At 39.7% G+C, this 17,803-nt stretch overlaps 1 protein-coding gene across 3 annotated transcripts in view; it reads right to left on the bottom strand.

Moving 5' to 3' along the window:
* The window catches only part of ARMH3 (armadillo like helical domain containing 3), a 182,870-nt gene that overhangs the window by 43,975 nt on the left and 121,092 nt on the right, over positions 1 to 17,803 (bottom strand). The window lies entirely within an intron of this gene.

The raw sequence follows: 17,803 nt of genomic DNA, 5'->3' as shown, positions 1-17,803 counted from the left end.
GAAGATGGGTAGAGATGATATCTGCAAGTTAAGGTTGTGGGGCTTGGACTAAATCCAAAATATCCATTGTGACAAAGTGGTGTGTCAAATATTTTTCTCATTCAGAAGATAAAGTTTGGGGGTATTGGCAGGGATGACAATAGTCCAAGAGCAGAAAGTAAAACCAGGAGGCTAAACTCAATGAGAAGATTGGGGGGGGGGGGCAGGGTAGGTTTAGGGAACTGAGAATCCCACCAAACTTAGTAGCAGTACTAACTTACAGTTAACCAGTGTAGAGTCTGAGTCATAGGGTCCAGCATCCAAGAGTGCTGGGATTGAGGAAAGGAAATACAACAGACAAATCAATCTACTATTAGGCCTCAGTTATTTTGGAAAACAGAATCTGCATTCTGTAAATACATCTATTTCATGCTTTTATAGGTTTTTTTTTTTTAAGGTCTTCTTTAAATTTCTTAGTAAGAAAATTTTTTTGAAAAGTATTTGAAAAAAAATCCTGACTCAACTGAACTAGGATTGTTTTTGTTTGTTTATTTTTGTTTGCCTAGGTCTGGAGAACAGAGAACCCAAAAAAACTCTATTGTTTGTCTAGGTGGGATGGTAGCAGCCACTGGGGCCCAGCTGGCAATCCAGAGAAGCTGGTGAGGTTTGGACAATGAAATAATCCCTGGGAATGGAACAGATGGGGATGCTGTTCCCTTTCTACCTAAGGAATTTTCCTGCCAAGAAAGCAAGCAAGGAAGCAAGAAAAGAAAGAAAAGAGAGAGAAAGGAGAAAGAAAAAGAGGGAAGAAAGAAAGACCAGGGTAGGAGCTCAGAGCAAGAAGGGGAGGACAGAGAGAATGGGGGAAAGAAAGAAAAATACTGGAAGATACTATCTTTAAAAAGTATTTATTTCCTTCCCTTCTCACCATTATACCTGCCGAGTGTCAGCTGAGTCTATGGATGCCCAGTGCTTAATACTGCAGGGCATATATGCTGATATTGTTTGGGCAAACTTATCCTGAGGGTATGACAGATTTGCCAGTCTGAGAATTTATATTTGGAATGAAGATAAAATTATCCTCCAGGCTGCCCTGTGACATTCTCATCCCAGAGCTTCAGATCTCAGCAAGTGATGAAGGTATCCCACTAGGCAGTTAAGGGACTGTTTAGAAACCTGAGAGAGGTGGAACAGTGTAAATCCAGTTAATAATTTCTAACTTAGTACCCACAAAGGACACAGAGTATATGCCTCTGCTTTACTTTTCTTGCTGTTTATTTGGGACTGTTATCTGTAAAATCTGAGTTTTTTTTTTTTTTTTTTTTTAAATGGCACACAGGCTTAGTTGCTCCGTGGCATGTGGAATCTTCCCAGAGCAGGGCTCGAACCCACGTCTCCTGCCTTGGCAGGCTGATTCTTTACCACTGCGCCACCTAGGAAGTTCAAAATCTGAGTATTAATCTGATCTTCTGGAGATACCAGGTACACAGCACTAGGCCTAAGAGGTAAAAAAAAAATAGTCTGACACTGGCTCTTCCCCCTCCATGCTCTTTAGCAAGGTATTTCAGAGAGGGTTTGTAAGCTTCCTATTAAAATTCTCTGGACTTCATACTGTTGAAATGGAAACATGCGCTGAGACAGCAAAGATGACAAAACACCAAAACCAGGCTAAGTCAGCCCACACTAAGTGGCACATACCTTTCCAGTGACTGAAATACTTAGCCTCTCCTTCCCCAGGAAATCTGCAGGCTACCAGGGCTCACCTCACCTGGGTTGTGATTTCACACTGCCCCACCTTGCCATGGTCCCAGAATTAAACTTATGCCTGACCGGCTCTCAAAAAAGATGAAATACCAGATTTATGGATGAAGGAGGAATCTCTCTCTTTTCTTTAACCTTTCCTTCCCACTGACATCACCTCAAAAAAGATTTACCATCATCTCTTCTGAACATCTGGGAGAAGGGGGAGGGGTCTACTAAGAGATTCTAACAGTAGCTCCCTCATTTTCACTGATCAAAATCTGACAGGTAGCAACTGTCCAGTGCTGAAGTTTAAAATTTGAGGGTTCCAGAGAAGAAATGGCAATTTTTTTCTATCAGAAGATGAATGATCGGGAATTCCGTGGTGGTCCAGTGGGTAAGACTCTGTGTTGCCAATGCAGGGGGCCCGGGTTCAGTCCTTGGTCAGGGAACTAGATCCCACATGCATGCCTCAACTAAGAGTTCGCATGCCACAGCTAAGGAGCTGGCAAGCTGCAGCTAAAAAAGAAAGAGCCCAAGAGCCCATGTGCTGCAACTAAGGAGCCGGCGTGGTGAGCCACAACTAAGGAGACCACTGCCGCAGCTAAGGAGCCTGCCTGCTGCAACTAAATAAATACATAAATAATGCTGGGACAACTGAATATCTACATGCAAAAGAATGAAGCTGAACCAATACCACATAGAGTACACAAAAAAATGACTGAAAATGGGACTTCCCTGGTAGTCCAGTGGTTAAGACTCCAATCTTCAAATGCAGAGAGCATGGGTTCGATCCCTGGTCAGGGAACTAAGACCCCACATGCCACACGGTGTGACCAAAAAAAAAAAAAGAAAAAGATTTAACTCAAAATGGAACACAAATTTAATGTAAGATCTAAAAACTATTAGATTTTTAGAAGAACACGTAGAGTAAATTTTCATGAACTTGGGTTAGGCAATGATTTCTTAGGATACCAAAAGCACAAGCTGACAAAAGAAAAAGTAAGTTAAGTCTAAAAACTTTTGTGCTGTAAATGATACGATCCAGAAAGTGAAAAGACAACCCACAGAATGGGAGAAAAATATTTGCAAGTCATATGTCTGATGAGAAACCCCAATCAGATATCACTTCACATCCACCAGGATAGCAATAACCAAAAAGACAATTAACAAGTGTTGGCAAGGGCAAGAAGAAATCAGAACTCTCATACATTGCTGGTAGGACTGCAAAATGGTACAGCTACTTTGGAAAGTGGTTTGGTAGTTCCTCAAATGTTAATACATAGAGTTACCCTATGACCTAGAAATTCTACTCCTACATACTTGCCCAAAAGAATGAAAACATTACGTTTACACAAAAGCTTGTACGTGAATGTTCACAGCAGCATTATTCATAATAGCCAAAAAGTAGAAACAACCCAAATGTCCATTACCAGAAAAATGGATTAATAAATAAAAACAAAAAATGGATAAATAAAAATGTGGTATAGCTATGGTAGAATATTATTCACCCATAAAAAGGAATCAAGTACTGATAAATGCTATAATATGAATGAACCTTGAAAATATAACGTTACATGAAGAAGCCAGACACAAAAGGTCACATATTGTATCATTCCATTTATAGGAAAGGTTCAGAATAGGCAAATTTATAGAGATAGAAAATAAATTACTGGTTGCTTGGGGCTAAGGGGAGGGTTAGAGGGGGAATGGGGATTGACTACTAATGGGTATGGAGTACCTTTTTCAGGGGAAAAATATTCTAAAAGTAGATTGTGGTGATGGTTGTATAACCTTGTGAATATATTAAATAACAATGAGTTGTACAAGTTAAATGGGTGAGTTATAACATATTTGAATAACATTGTTTAAAAACAAAAACGTTTAAGGCTTCCTCAACTCCAGCAGTTCTTGAGTAAGCTGCTTTCCTCAGCAAAAAATTCCACATAGAATGCAGAGATCCCAGAGTGTTTCATTCACCAAGATAACTTTCCTAGAGCTTGTATATGCTAGCGATGCTGGTGGCAGGAGAAAAAGGAGCTCACTGGGCCACTTTTCCAGAAATTACAGCAGATAGGGTCTAAGGAACTTCTGGAGAAGCCTCTGTGGTACAGTATCATAGGAGGTAGCAGAGATGTGGGCACTGGCACTGGAAGCCACATGTGCAGGGAGGATCAATCCTGCCTAGAGATAAGAAAAGTTCAACTCTTGGTAACATGTGTGGTATCTTTAGATGAGAAGGTCTGCATTTGGCAAACGATGTCAACTGCTGGCTGTTGAACACAGAACTCTTTGGAATAAAATGTTAGGGATAGACTGGTTGGGGAGAAAGAAGGTTCTCCTATTCTTACCACTCTTGACCACTTTTTTTTCCCCCTGAGAAATGGCTGGAGCTGCCCACATTACTCAGAGAGAGCCATCCATCCAAGACTAGGAAGAGGATTTAAAGAAATAAGGCCCAAGGAAAAGGAGTCTGGGGGTAGAACTTATTGGGGAATGGGAATATAATTTCTTACTAAACCTCCAGCTTTCCTCAAACTGGAACTAAATGCTCTATGAAAGCAGGGACCAAATTTATTTTGCTCACCAATATATTCCCAAGCCTTTAGCAAAACTGAATAAATGAATAAATGAAAGTCTAAGAAGGTTTTTGTCCAGTCTTACCACAAGTAAGGAGATCCATGATCACCAGCCATTCTTCAAAAGTATGAAAATAACAATAAAATGTTTTAACCCCATCCCAGAAGAAAAGGTGACTCAGACAGGAACAGCTGTCCCCCAAAGAAGGAACAAAGAGCTGTCACTGAAGACAGTAAAGCATTCTCTTCTTTCAAGTCATACCAGGAGGCTAGGGAAAAGCTTTCCAGCATTTCTTATAAAAGCAATCTAATACCTTCTAAAAGTAAGCCTGAATTTTTGTTTGTTTATTTTGGGGGTAGGGAGTGGGAGAGGAGTAAGGGAGTGTGCTGTACTCTGGTACTGGGTCTCCTAATGCTACCTAACTGGAAAGTCTCAAAAAGGGAGAGGAAGAAGAAACAGACAATGTCACAGAAAGGGAAATTGCTAAAGTCAGCCACAGTAAGGGATGGCTTTGCACCCAAAGCACCTTTAAGGGCAAGAATCTGGGCCACCCTCCAATGCAACTGTCAACTTCTGACTGCTGAAGACAGGGGTCACTTACATAAACTGAAGCAAAATGAAATGGACAGATGGAATAGCAAGGCTGAGCTACAAACTGGCTGGGGATTTCTTGGTCCATTTTTAACTTCTTCTCTCTGACTCATGACTCTGCAGAGGAGCTTTCTTTTCCCCAGTGCTGGGTGGATGCTGGCTGAGACACATAGTTAATGCCCAACTTACCCAGGAAATGCATGGAAATGTTACCTTAACAATGTAGGCAATGTAGCTTAAGAGAAAATGTGGATTCTTCCTCATACCCAATGTGAATCTAAAGCAAATCCTCCTAAGATGCAATTTCTCACAATCCCAGGTACCTCCCACAGACAGAAGCCTCTAAGGGTCTTTTATAAAACAATAAATAAATAATAGTTTCATCCAGAAGCTCAGAACATGGTGATCGTTTTCTTACTAAGACAGCTGAAGAAAGCATACTGTCTCTAAAAGCTGCTATGTAAATCCTTCAGCCATAAAGGAGAAAAATAGGCAAAGGTTGTTTACAGGCAAAGTTTCTGTAAGCTTTGCTTCCAAAGAAGGAAGAAACATAACTGGTATAATCAACATGGTACATATAGGAAGATTTGTAAAAGTTTCACCCTAAAATTATTCCTATAAGGCTACCAGATTTACATTAAAGAGTCTGATTATGGGTGAATACTGAAGCCTGATGAAAATACATTTGGATTTGAAGCCCAGCCTCATAAGAGCTATACTCCTATATTCTCAAATACTTGCTAAGTAAACACGTACATCTGGATGTCGTACTTTTGTTTACATAGCTTTCTTCACATGGAATGCTATGTTTCTTCATCATTAAAAAGCCAAAGTGTTATTTTTCCTTTTGGAAGGCCCAGTTAAAGCACCACTGTTTCCCTGAACAATATGATGTATAAAATATAAAAAGCAAGGCTCTAATGCTACAGAAAACTGCTAGCACTAATCACTGAATTTAGTAAAGTAGCAGGATACAAAATTAATGCACAGAAATCTCTTCCATTTCTATATACTAACAATGAAAGAGCAAAAAGATAAATCAAGGAAACTCTCCCATTTACCACTGCAACAGAAAGAATAAAATACCTAGAAATAAACCTGCCTAAGGAGGCAAAAGACTTGTGTACAGAAAACTATAAGACATTGATGAAAGAAATCAAAGATGATACAAACAAATGGAGGGACATACCATGTTCTTGGATTGGAAGAATCAACCTTGTGAAAATGACTATACTACGCAAAGCAATTTACAGATTCAATGCAATCCCGATCAAATCACCAATGGCATTTTTCACAGAACTAGAACAAGAAATTTTACGATTTGTATGGAAACGCAAAAGACCCCGAATAGCCAAAGCAATCTTGAGAAGGAAAGATGGAGCTGGAGGAATCAGGCTTCCGGACTTCAAACTATACTACAAGGCTACAGTGATCAAGACTGTATGGTACTGGCACAAAAACAGAAATACAGATCAATGGAACAGAATAGAGAGTCCTGAGATAAACCCACACACCTATGGTCACCTAATCTACGACAAAGGAGGCAAGGATATACAATGGAAAAAAAACAGTCTCTTCAACAAGTGGTGTTGGGAAAACTGGACAGCTACGTGTAAAAGAATGAAATTAGAACACTCCCTAACACCATACATAAAAATAAACTCAAAATGGATTAAAGACCTAAATGTAAGGCCAGACACTATAAAACTCTTAGAGGAAAACATAGGCAGAACACTCTTTGACATAAGTCTAAGCAATATCTTTTTTGATCCACCTCCTAGAGTAATGAAAATTAAAACAAAAATAAACAAATGGGACCTCATGAAACTTAAAAGCTTTTGCACAGTGAAAGAAACCATAAACAAGAAGACAACCCTCAGAATGGGAGAAAATATTTGCCAACAAAGCAACTGACAAAGGATTAATCTCCAAAATATACAAGCAGCTCAATATCAAAAAAGCAAATAACCCAATCCACAAATGGGCAGAAGACCTAAACAGACACTTCTCCAAAGAAGACATGCAGATGGCTAACAAACACATGAAAAGATGCTCAACATCACTAACCATTAGAGAAATGCAAGTCAAAGCCACAACGAGGTATCACCTCACACTGGTCAGGACGGCTATCATCAAAAAATCTAAAAACAATCAATGCTGGAGAGGGTGTAGAGAAAAGGGAATCTTCCTGCACTGTTGGTGGGAATGTAAATTGGTATAGCCACTATGGAAAACAGTATGGAGGTTCCTTAAAAAACTAAAACTAGAACTACCATATGACCCAGCAATCCCACTGCTGGGCATACACCCAGAGAAAACCATAATCCAGAAAGAAATGTACCACAATGTTCATTGTAGCACTATTTTACAATAGCCAGGACATGGAAGCAAGCTAAATGCCCATCAACAGATGAATGGATAAAGAAGATGTGGCACATATATACAATGGAATATTACTCAGCCATAAAAAGGAATGAAATTGAGTTATTTGTAGTGAGGTGGATGGACCTAGAGTCTGTCACACAGAATGAAGTAAGCCAGAAAGAGAAAAACAAATACTGTATGCTAGCTCATACATATGGAATCTAAAAAAAAGGTACAGATAAACCCAGCGACAGGGCAAGAATAAAGATGCAAATGTAGAGAACGGACTTGAGGACATGGGGTAGGGGACGAAGGGGAAGCTGGGACAAAGTGAGAGAGTAGCACTGACATATATACACTACCAAATGTAAAGTAGATAGCTAGTGGGAAGCTGCTACACAGGGAGATCAACTCGATGATGGGTGATGACTTAGAGAGCTGGGATAGGGAGGGTGGGAAGGAGTCGCGGGAGGGAGGGGATATGGGGATATATGTAAAAATACAGCTGATTCACTTTGTTGTACAGCAAAAACTGGCACAACAGTGTAAAGCAATTATATTCCAATAAAGAGCTTAAAAAAAAAAAAAAGGCTTTAGAGGCATCAGACCTGAGTTAAAATCCTGATTCCTCCACTTCTAGGATGCATGACCTTGGGCAAGAGACCAACCTGAGTACCAGAGAGGTATTCTTCATCTGGTTGGATTTCCTTTCCAAAGCTTTACTCTGTGTTTTCCTATATAACCATAACTTGCTCTAAAGGAGACGTTTCCGCCTCAGGCAGCTCCCCTGTTTTCTAGACCCAAAAGAGCAGTCCAGTGATCTACACTACGGGGTATATTTCCAGATATCTGGAATTAAAGACAAGAAAACCGAGGGAATTCCCCGACAGTCCAGTGGTTAGGACTCCAAGCTTTCACTGCAGGACTGCAGGGGACACAGGTTCGATCCCTGGTTGGGGAACTAAGATCCCAAGTGCCGTGCAGCACAGCCAGAAAAAAAAAAAAAAAGACAAGAAAACCATCATATTCATAAATACTTCAACATGGGAAACCTTCAAACATACAGGTTTACAAGACTGGCTTCTGAGAAAGGGTGAAGCTATGACTGAGTGGTATGTGGCAGTGATTAAAATGGTTCATCTGAGGTTGAGTTATTTAACTTTAAAGTAACATTTCTTTTCACCTTCAGAATTGCCTAATATACTCCCATTTCATGCAGTAATAAGCTTCCCTCTTCATGAAGTCAATGAATCTTCAGCCCATCCAATTCAGTAACAACAAAAAAAGCAATTTCCCTTGATGCCTGTTAACAGCAGCGTATTACAAGCCTCAGAGACTTTGCTGATTAACATTAAACAAAATAAAACCTCAAAGAAGAATAACTTTTAACCTTTTCACTTTGAAATTATCTATCTATCAAAACTTCAGCAAGTGACCTGTTTAGGGTTTTCCTCTAACTTATCCGTATGTACTCGCTCTTAACCCTTTCATGCCAATTATCCCCTTCCTTATACTGCTGTTCCTGTGGCCATTCTTTTCAGGACCAGAGACACAAAGATGGACCCTTACTACAGAAGGCATTTTGACAACCATCAGGAAGGATGAGCTACCGGCCAATGCATCTAGTTGCTTGCTTTATTCAGTGATCAAAGTCTGTAAATTGGCCAAGAGAACTTGATTTATTTGTGTACATAAATTTATTGATTGAAGGAAATAGAACATAGAATATCCCATACTACACCACAGTAACCCTCAGGTTTTAACTTGGAGAATGATTTAAGTCAGTATTCCTCTTGATTTCTAGGTGAGAAACACATGTGTCACACTAGGTAAGTTAGTCACCTACTGGACATTTTTCCAGTCTCTGCATCAGACAAATGAAAGTTCTCAATTCATTAACTTGATGGAAACAGGAAAGAGTTAATGTGTACGAAATGTACATGGCCTGAGGGGCAGTTGCCTCATTTTCTGAAGCTGTGCATGGCTATGCATTTTGGCAGTTTGAGCCTTCTACCTTGATGCATGATTTTGCCCAAAGTAGGTTTCCGCCTCATCACCTACTGGAAATCAAGCAATTGGTTATAGCTACTTTGCTTGAAAAACGAGCTGATTTTTAGTTACTGTGCCCCCAAACCATAGATTTAAGCCAAGTAAGATGCCATGGGCTTTACACTTCAGCTAAATTATCTCTTCCAGCACTGCCATGAGAGAGAAACAATTCCTTCCTGCTTTAGATACCAGCCTGACATTGTTTCACTGTTTCCATAATCACAATGAACATAAATGGAGAAGAACCAACCACAGGAGATGAAGGAACCACAAAAGTCAAATGGACCACCTATATTTCCATAAAAGATATCACTTAATCATGCCCCTTAGAAATGCTTGCATTTTATCAAAACTTTCTCTCAATAAATGAATAGAGGCCCCAAAACTTTCCTATGACAAAACACCTACAAGATTAGCCTACCCCTGCTCAGATCCCATTACTCTGTGCTACAGATTCCCTTACTCTGTCTCTAGTGGCAGGCCAGGAGTTGCTGGTAGAGTTCCTAGGGCTACAGAATGCAAACCTTTGATAGCTTTTGCAATTAGTAGTTTAGGCCTGGATTTCCTGTCTCCAGAAGCAAGGCCCCTCCACACTCTCAGAAACTAGTGAATATAAAGGAACAAAACGGGCCAGGTGAAAATGTCTAATAGATTTTCTGCCCAAATTCAGGATACAAGAAAATCCTAATACATACCTGAGAGGACTTCTGGAGGCAGTGGAGATCAGCTCAAAACCCCAAGAAGTGATCTACTTTTAATTAATGGTGAACATTCCAATCTCTTGAATGTGACCTGATAACTTAAAAAAAAAAAAAAAACTGACAGGCGCCAAAAGCCTGAAATATTTTAATTATACCTCATTCCCATTAGTGCAATTAATCAATTTATTATAAGACATTTATAACTTTTGAGCATGGGGGAGCAGGATGGCAAAAAAAATTAGTAACTGACTTAGGCTTCTTTTCCTATCACTTCAAAAAATAGAGGGAAATTAATTTAATGGATCACATGCTAGACTGGGGAGAGGGAAATATTCTGTGGATCCCATGCTAGTTAGAGAAAAAGAGGCACATGGATTCCAAACTAAATGAGAAGAGCTGTGCATGCACTTCAATGGTAGAGAGGGAGGAATGGGGTTCTCGTGCAGATAAAAACAGAAGAAGGCTGTCAAGATTTCTGAGCTGGTCCGGTGTAGGCCATATGGACACCATACTAGAAAGGAGTGGTCCTGATGTTCATGCAAAGGAGAGAGAGGATGGTGGCCATATGGATCACATACCGGTTTTCAAGTACTCCAAATAAAGAATGAAATTAAAAGACAAGAAAAGGGGTTTATGCTCCATCCCAGGGGGATCTTTTAGAACTCTTCAGGAAAGGCAATCAGCGACTCTGCCAAAGTAATTAAGCAGGCGAACGTTTACCATAAAGCCCACATCAGTAAAGTGAACAGAGATGAATCTTATTACAGTGCACTGTCAGCTCTGAGCCTGCAGGTGCTAACCACTGAGATGTGGTGTTACTTGGCCCTAACTGCTTGCCCACCCACTGTGATGGAGAGCTTTGCCTTTCTTGTGAGCTCTGAAAAAGCAGTCTGCTTTCACCTGCTCTGGCTGTGCTCTGTTGCCTTCAGAGAAGCCCTAGCACAAGTGATTTACCGTAAGAAGACTGGGAGTAAATAGCTGGGGCAGGTGGTAGGGTTGGCTAAAGAAAGGAGCCTTGAGAAGTAGAAAGGATGGGTGTCAGAGAAAAAGCAGGGGAGCTGGGCAGTAAAGTAAAGGGTATGGGATAGTTTAGTAAATCAAGAAGTAGATGAAGAATAAATGAGCTGCTCAAAGTTTTGAATCATTCTGCTTAGGTGAAGTTGATGGTATCTCTCTCACTGAAAAGAGGAAAAGTTAAAACTTCACTGCCGTATCTTTCTCCACAGGAAAATAAATATTACTGTTTTTTTGATGTTAATAGCAGCCTCAATATCAGCTTTATTAATGACAGCTCCAAAGCTAAAGGGTCAGATTTTTCTCAACAACCTAATCACTATCTATTTTTGAACAAAATCCACTGTTTAATAAAGGAAATGGGTATTTATAAGTCATCCTAAGATTTACAAATGGTACCTCATGTTCCTGTGGCCCTACTTTTTTCTGCAAAGAATTATAAGAGCCAAAATAAAAGCCTCAAACTGACTAAATGGCAGCCTACTAAGTCACAGACCCAGAGAGCATCTAGTCAAGAGAAACCCTCACAAGAGCAAGGCTGTAAGAGTCCCTGCAGGGACAAATTAAAAAACCATATAACACATTTGAAAAACTCATCAAAGGCCATGTGGCTATCACTCAGAGAAGTAGTTAAGAGTAGACAGGCAAGTAGGTAAGGCCCATATGTTTAGAAACCAACTACTCTCTAACTCATTATAGAGAGGAGATCCCAGAGACATTGCTGGGAGACAGACATTACCAGCCTATTGAGGAAATGACATGGAGTGGGTTTGTGACCGAAACTGATGGAGGTCTCATAGCACATGCACATGCAGGCACTCACATATTTCCGCTTCTCTCTAGGCCTAGAACAAGTGCAAACAAAGAGCTGTGGTAAAAATGATTTACAGCCTTACTTTCTACCATAGCTCTTTGTCTGCAACAGGGCCTGCAGTTTCCTTACATTCAAAGGCAGTGCGAAGTGGGAAAAGGAGAGGAGACTAGATGACTGCTACTCAGAACCAAGCGGCGCTGCCCAGGAGAGGACTTAATGGGAGGATAAATTTGGGGCCTGATTCTTTGACAGCACCTCTAGTAATAGCTAGTAAAGCAGGGGGTGAGAGCCAGCTCCATACATTCATCATAATAGTGCAACAAGATGAAGGTCTTTTGGGGAGAGTCTATGAAATCCAGAGTAAGAAAATGAAGCCCATGTGGAGGGTGAGGCAGTTGGCTCTGGCAGATCGTCTCTAACGGGAGGCTGGGTATAACGGTTTTATGCTCATGAAGAAGTTATTAACTGCTTTCTCTCCAATACACCAGAAATAGTGGTAAGCTTTTCCCCTCCTGAAAAGGTGATGCTACCAAAAGGAGAGATTTAAAGTGATTACAGAATTTTGTTTATCCTGGATGCACCATTTTAGAAAGAGAAATTCTATATCTTCTCCCCCTCCCCTACTCTGCAAATTGACTGCTTTCTCACATAGTGAAGGAACACTCTGTCCCTAGAAGACTTCCTATGGTATCTGAAGCTAAGGGTTTGATAGCACAGCCCATGACTCGACAGTTCAGTTTGTTTGACAAACACCTGAATACCTACTATGTGTAGGTACTATGCTAGGGAGGTGAATGAAATTTGATCCCAGGTAGCAAGGAACTTTTTTTTTTGTTTTCCTAAGAACTTTTATTGAGATACAGTTAACATACAATAAACTGCATACATTTAGAGTGTACAATTTGGTATCCCAATCTCCCAATTCATCCCCCCCTCCCCCGCCGCTTTCCCCATTTGGTGTCCATATGTTTGTTCTCTACATCTGTGTCTCTATTTCCGCCTTGCGCAAGGAACTTTTAGATTAGTGGAAGAGATACACAGCACAGACAATCTCATTATGATGTTGTAAGGGCTAGACAGACAAAGAGTAGACAAAGGTATCATGAGCACACAGAGGAGGGGTATTAGCCCAACCTGGGGACTTAGGAAAGGCATTCTAAAAGAGTAGTACAGACATATATATACTACCAACTGTAAAACAGATAGCCAGTGGGAAGTTGTTATATAACAAAGGGAGTTCAACTCGAGGATGGAAGATGCCTTAGAGGACTGGGAGGGGGAGGATGGGGGGGACTCGAGGGAGGGTGGGGGGGGAGTTGAGGGAGGGAGGGAATACGGGGATATGTGTATAAAAGCAGACGACTGAACTTGGTGTACCCCCCAAAAAAATAATAAATTAATTTAAAAAAATAAAATAAAATAAAAGAGATGGTGCTCGATTGGAGTATTAAAATATAAGTTAATTTAATCAGGCGAGGAAAGATAAGAACGTCTTGAAACATTTTCTTATAGAGATGGAGACTATTACCCAATTTTTACTAAATCAGACTAAAGAAACCTTACTACATATGTTAAATTAAGGTTAATGCAATTAAAAAAAAATAGCCATCCAAGTTTTTCCAGTAAACCAAAGAGAAAAGTTATTAGCTTCCTTTCCCAGGGTCTTGTTTTAAATCTTTTCCAGCTAAGGGGTAGCAGGATACCTTAGTGAAAGCCAAGATACCTTTGCCTGCTGGGGTCCTGTTTGCATCTTTTTGCTCAGTGCTGACTCAAAGACACTCATGGCAAGTTCTGTACCTCCTCTTCCCTAAACTAAATGTAAACACAAAGCAACTATTAAAGTTGAAGTCAGGCCTTTCAGTCTCATATGGGAGTGGATGGATCTCAGCTGTGCTGTGCCCGGCCCTCTACAGTATGTCAGTCTCCAGCTGGTGATGCAGCTGCTTCACTTAAAGCCAGACTGAAGCCTCTAGACTCTGATCTCCACCAAACCACACAGAAGAGACTAAACGGCTCTGCTTTGCAGCTGCTTTTTAATTGTAACAGTTTCCTTGGTTCCCTTTTGGCTTATAAGACAATATACATTTGGGAAAGTCCTCAGTAAGAAGCACACAAGAGAACCTTTAACCTCATGAAGAGCCTGAAAAAAACACCTTACTGCCAAGAGCAGTAAGGCATCCAAAGAGCTATAACATTAGCATGTGAAACAGCATCAGAATCACAGATTCCTTCAGCAGGGCCTCCAGCTTACATAAATGACAGCAACCCATCACTCAACCAATGAGAGGGTTTTTTAAGGAATCCTTAAAATTCAGCGAATCTGCAAAATAAAAATAGCATTAATTGCCTTGACTTGTTACTTTAAAAAAGGGAAGAAAAACAATGTATAATGCTATCAATAATTCAAAGTGACTTCAATTGTCTCAAAACCCCATTTCAGATCATTAAAACCTTTCGCTGTCCTCTCATTACCCTGGAGGAAATCAGAAGTTAGTAAGTTCTGCTGTGTTGGGATAAATAACAGCTCACCAGTAAGAAAGAGGGACTCTGGTAACAATTCCAAAGTGTACTTCCTGGCTATATACTAGGTTAACCCAGGAGCTGCCAAGACTGTTGTCTATTAAGATCTGAAGCAGACTTTATAATGGGGCTCCAAAGACACATTTGGGAAGTACTATCAGAGGGGGGAGCCCTACAAGGACTTTTTAGATATCTCAACATCCACTTCTCTAGCTTTTTAGGACCTCAGGTCAGCTGATGACTCTAGAAGACAACAGTAGCAGTATAAAACCTTGGAACCGTTCATTCCAGTCATCTATTCACACACCCAACAAACATTGTACCATACTGCACTGTGCTAGGGGCAGAGATTCCAGAAGTAAAAACAAAAAACAAAACACAAACAGTCTCGTCCTTAGAAGCTCACCATCCAGTGATGGATAGACATGTAAACAACTTGTGATAAGTGCTCTAAGAGAGAAATGTAGAAAGTTCTATGGCAATACAAGTGTGAACCATTCTGCCTCAAAGAATCCAGTAAGCTTTAAAGGAAGGCGACATTCGAACTAGATTTTGAAGCATTAAATAAGATTTTGCTAGGTGAAAAGAGGTATAGGAAGACATTCCAGGTAAAAAGCATGTGCAAGGCACTGAGGTATGAAATTTGATACTCTGTGGCCAAGTCTAATTCAGCCAGATCTTAGGGTAGATGAGAGAGTGGTAGTAAATAAGGCTAGAAAGGTGATGTCATATGAAGAAATGTGGACATTATCCTATCCCTATCAATGATGGCGAATCACACAGGTTTAAAATTTGATGATTTTTCTAATGAAATATTTTAGACATAGAAAAGAGTACAGAAAAGAATATATAAAATGTTTGTTTACCCAATATCCAGCTTAAGAAAGCATTACAAATACGTTTCAAACTCTCCATTTACCTTTTCTGGATGTACTTCATCTGTCTCTCTATTCCCAGAAGTAAACACTCTCTTGATTTTGGAATTTATCATCCCTATACACAAATTTATTCTTTTTACTAAATATGAGGATGTCTCTAAATAACATAGATTATTGGGTTTTGTTTTTAATATGTGCATGTTACCTTGTATTCTGCAACTTTTTTATTTAATATAATATTTGTGAGATTTCTATTGATTTGTGTAGTTCTAATTCATTTTCTGTGTTATATAATATTCTGGTGTGTAAATATACCACAATCCATTCTGTTGCTGGAAATGTAGGTGGTTTCCAATTTTCTTGGTATTAAAAAAAAAAATACTTGGGACTTCCCTGGTGGTCCAGTGGGTAAGACTCCATGCTCCCAATGCAGGGGGCCTGGGTACGATCCTTGGTCGAGGAATTAGATCCCGCATGCATGCTGCAACTAAGGAGGCCACATGCCACAACTAAGAAGCCCACATACCGCAACTAAAGATTTTGTGTGCTGCAACTCAGACCCAGCACAGCCAAAACAAACAAATATTTTTAAAAAATAAATAAACAATACTTAACACGTGTTGGTCTTTTTTTTTTTGGCCACACTGCACAGCATGTGAGATTTTAGTTCCCCAACCAGGAACTGAATCTGCACCCCCTGCATTGGAAGCTCAGACTGTTAACCACTGGACAGCCAGGGAAGTCCCAACACATGTTCTTATTTATATATCTCTGTGATCATTTGGGAAAGTTTCTCAAAGATATATACCCAGGAATGAAATTACTGTACAATAAGGTTTGGGCAACTTGGACTTTACTAGATATTGCCAAACTGCCCTCAAATGTGGTACCAACATACTCCCATCAGCAGTGTTGATGACCTGTACTTCTGAAATTCAACTCTAGTGACTGAATAAATGTGAGAGGTTACAAGGCCTTGAACTGAAATGGTAGTTGTAGAAATGGAGACTTTACTTGGGAAACATTGGGTTTGCCAAAAAGTTCATTTGGATTTTTGTAACATGTTACTGAATAGATGATGATACCATTGAAATAGTAAACACATGGGGATATGGTTCTTAAATTGGTATATTCATTAAGCCATATTTTTTGGAATGTCAAGTTTGAACTACTTGTGGGACCTCTAGGTAGGGTATGAAGTTCAAGAGGGAAGACCATACTGGTAGTAAAAACTGTGAAACTTGTTCACCTAGGGAGTTACAAAGAATCAGATACTCAGGATCAGAACAGTTAAGAATGAATGAATGAATGAATGAATAAATAGAGCAGCACTTTCTACTAGTTAACACTAGTTTCTCATTTCAGAAAAAAAAGTCAGTTATATGTCCCATGATACAAGGTAGGTATCCTCCCCTTAAATTAACTCTGTATCTGACTTTCTATCTGTTTAGACTAAAACCTCCAGCCTAAGGTAGAACAAGCAGGGATGAAAGATGACAGCTTCATAACATTAGACCTCAAGGAGCTACCAAGCTGTGCTTAAAGTGTTATTACCAAAGAAGAGATGACCTGATATCCTGTTTGACAATGGAAACAAGCCTTAGATCCTTTGAGTGTATCTTACTCAGGTATCCTTAAGTATTTCTACAATTTGCTGTGTTTTGAACTCCTCGCTCTTCCAGATATATGGAAAGGTGCTTTTTAAGAAAGAGGGAAGTATTTACTGAGAAATTATGATGAATACTTCCTCATCCTCTACCTAATTTCAACAAAGTGTGAACAGAAGCTCAGGAAATGGGGTAATAGTTGTGACCCAGCAGTTTCACTCTAGTGAGATATAGGAACAGGTGGGAATCTAATGTAGCACCTGTGTCAGGCCTGCTTTACAGCGGTAACTGACCTTAGAAAAAATGCAGGTTTAAGAACCCAAAATTATATTCTAATAAAACAATGCATTGGTCTCTTTATTTCTAGAAAGAAAGCAGAGCTATCTAGTGCCTATAGAAACCAGGCTAAAACGCCACACTTCAAACCCTAAGGTGAGTAAGAATCAACTGTCCCCACCTCCTGGCCTATAGTGTGAGGATGGGTGTTAATCAATCTATCATGTCTAATTTTCTAGACCTCTTCTGTAGCCACTAGCCATATGTGGCTACTGATCACTTAAAATGTGGTTAGTGCAACCAAGGAACTGAATTTTTATTTTAATTAAACTAAAAAAACTAAAGCAGTGTAAAATATTATTCCATTAGATACAACTTTGTTTTAGAAATACTTCACTTTAATCATTGTATTATATAAGATATTACTGCTGTATTATAGTGTACATTGGACATGTGTGTCGTTTCTAGTACTACCCACAAACACATCACCAATCTAGCTGATACTAATGGACTGATTCAGTTCAAATGACTTTCTATGTATGGATTTAGCAATGTAATGTATTTTAAAAATATTTTATGCAGACAGCATGAGTCATAGCAGGGTTTCTTAACCTCAGCCCTACTGACATTTTGGGTTAGATAAACTATTGTGGTGGGCTGTCCTGGGTTTACAGGCATCCCTGGTCTCTA

This window comes from Hippopotamus amphibius, chromosome 5, assembly GCF_030028045.1.
Source record: "Hippopotamus amphibius kiboko isolate mHipAmp2 chromosome 5, mHipAmp2.hap2, whole genome shotgun sequence".
NCBI lineage: Eukaryota > Metazoa > Chordata > Mammalia > Artiodactyla > Hippopotamidae > Hippopotamus > Hippopotamus amphibius.
Note: the sequence above shows the minus strand (reverse complement) of the source record. Positions and strands in the feature narration are given on the sequence as shown.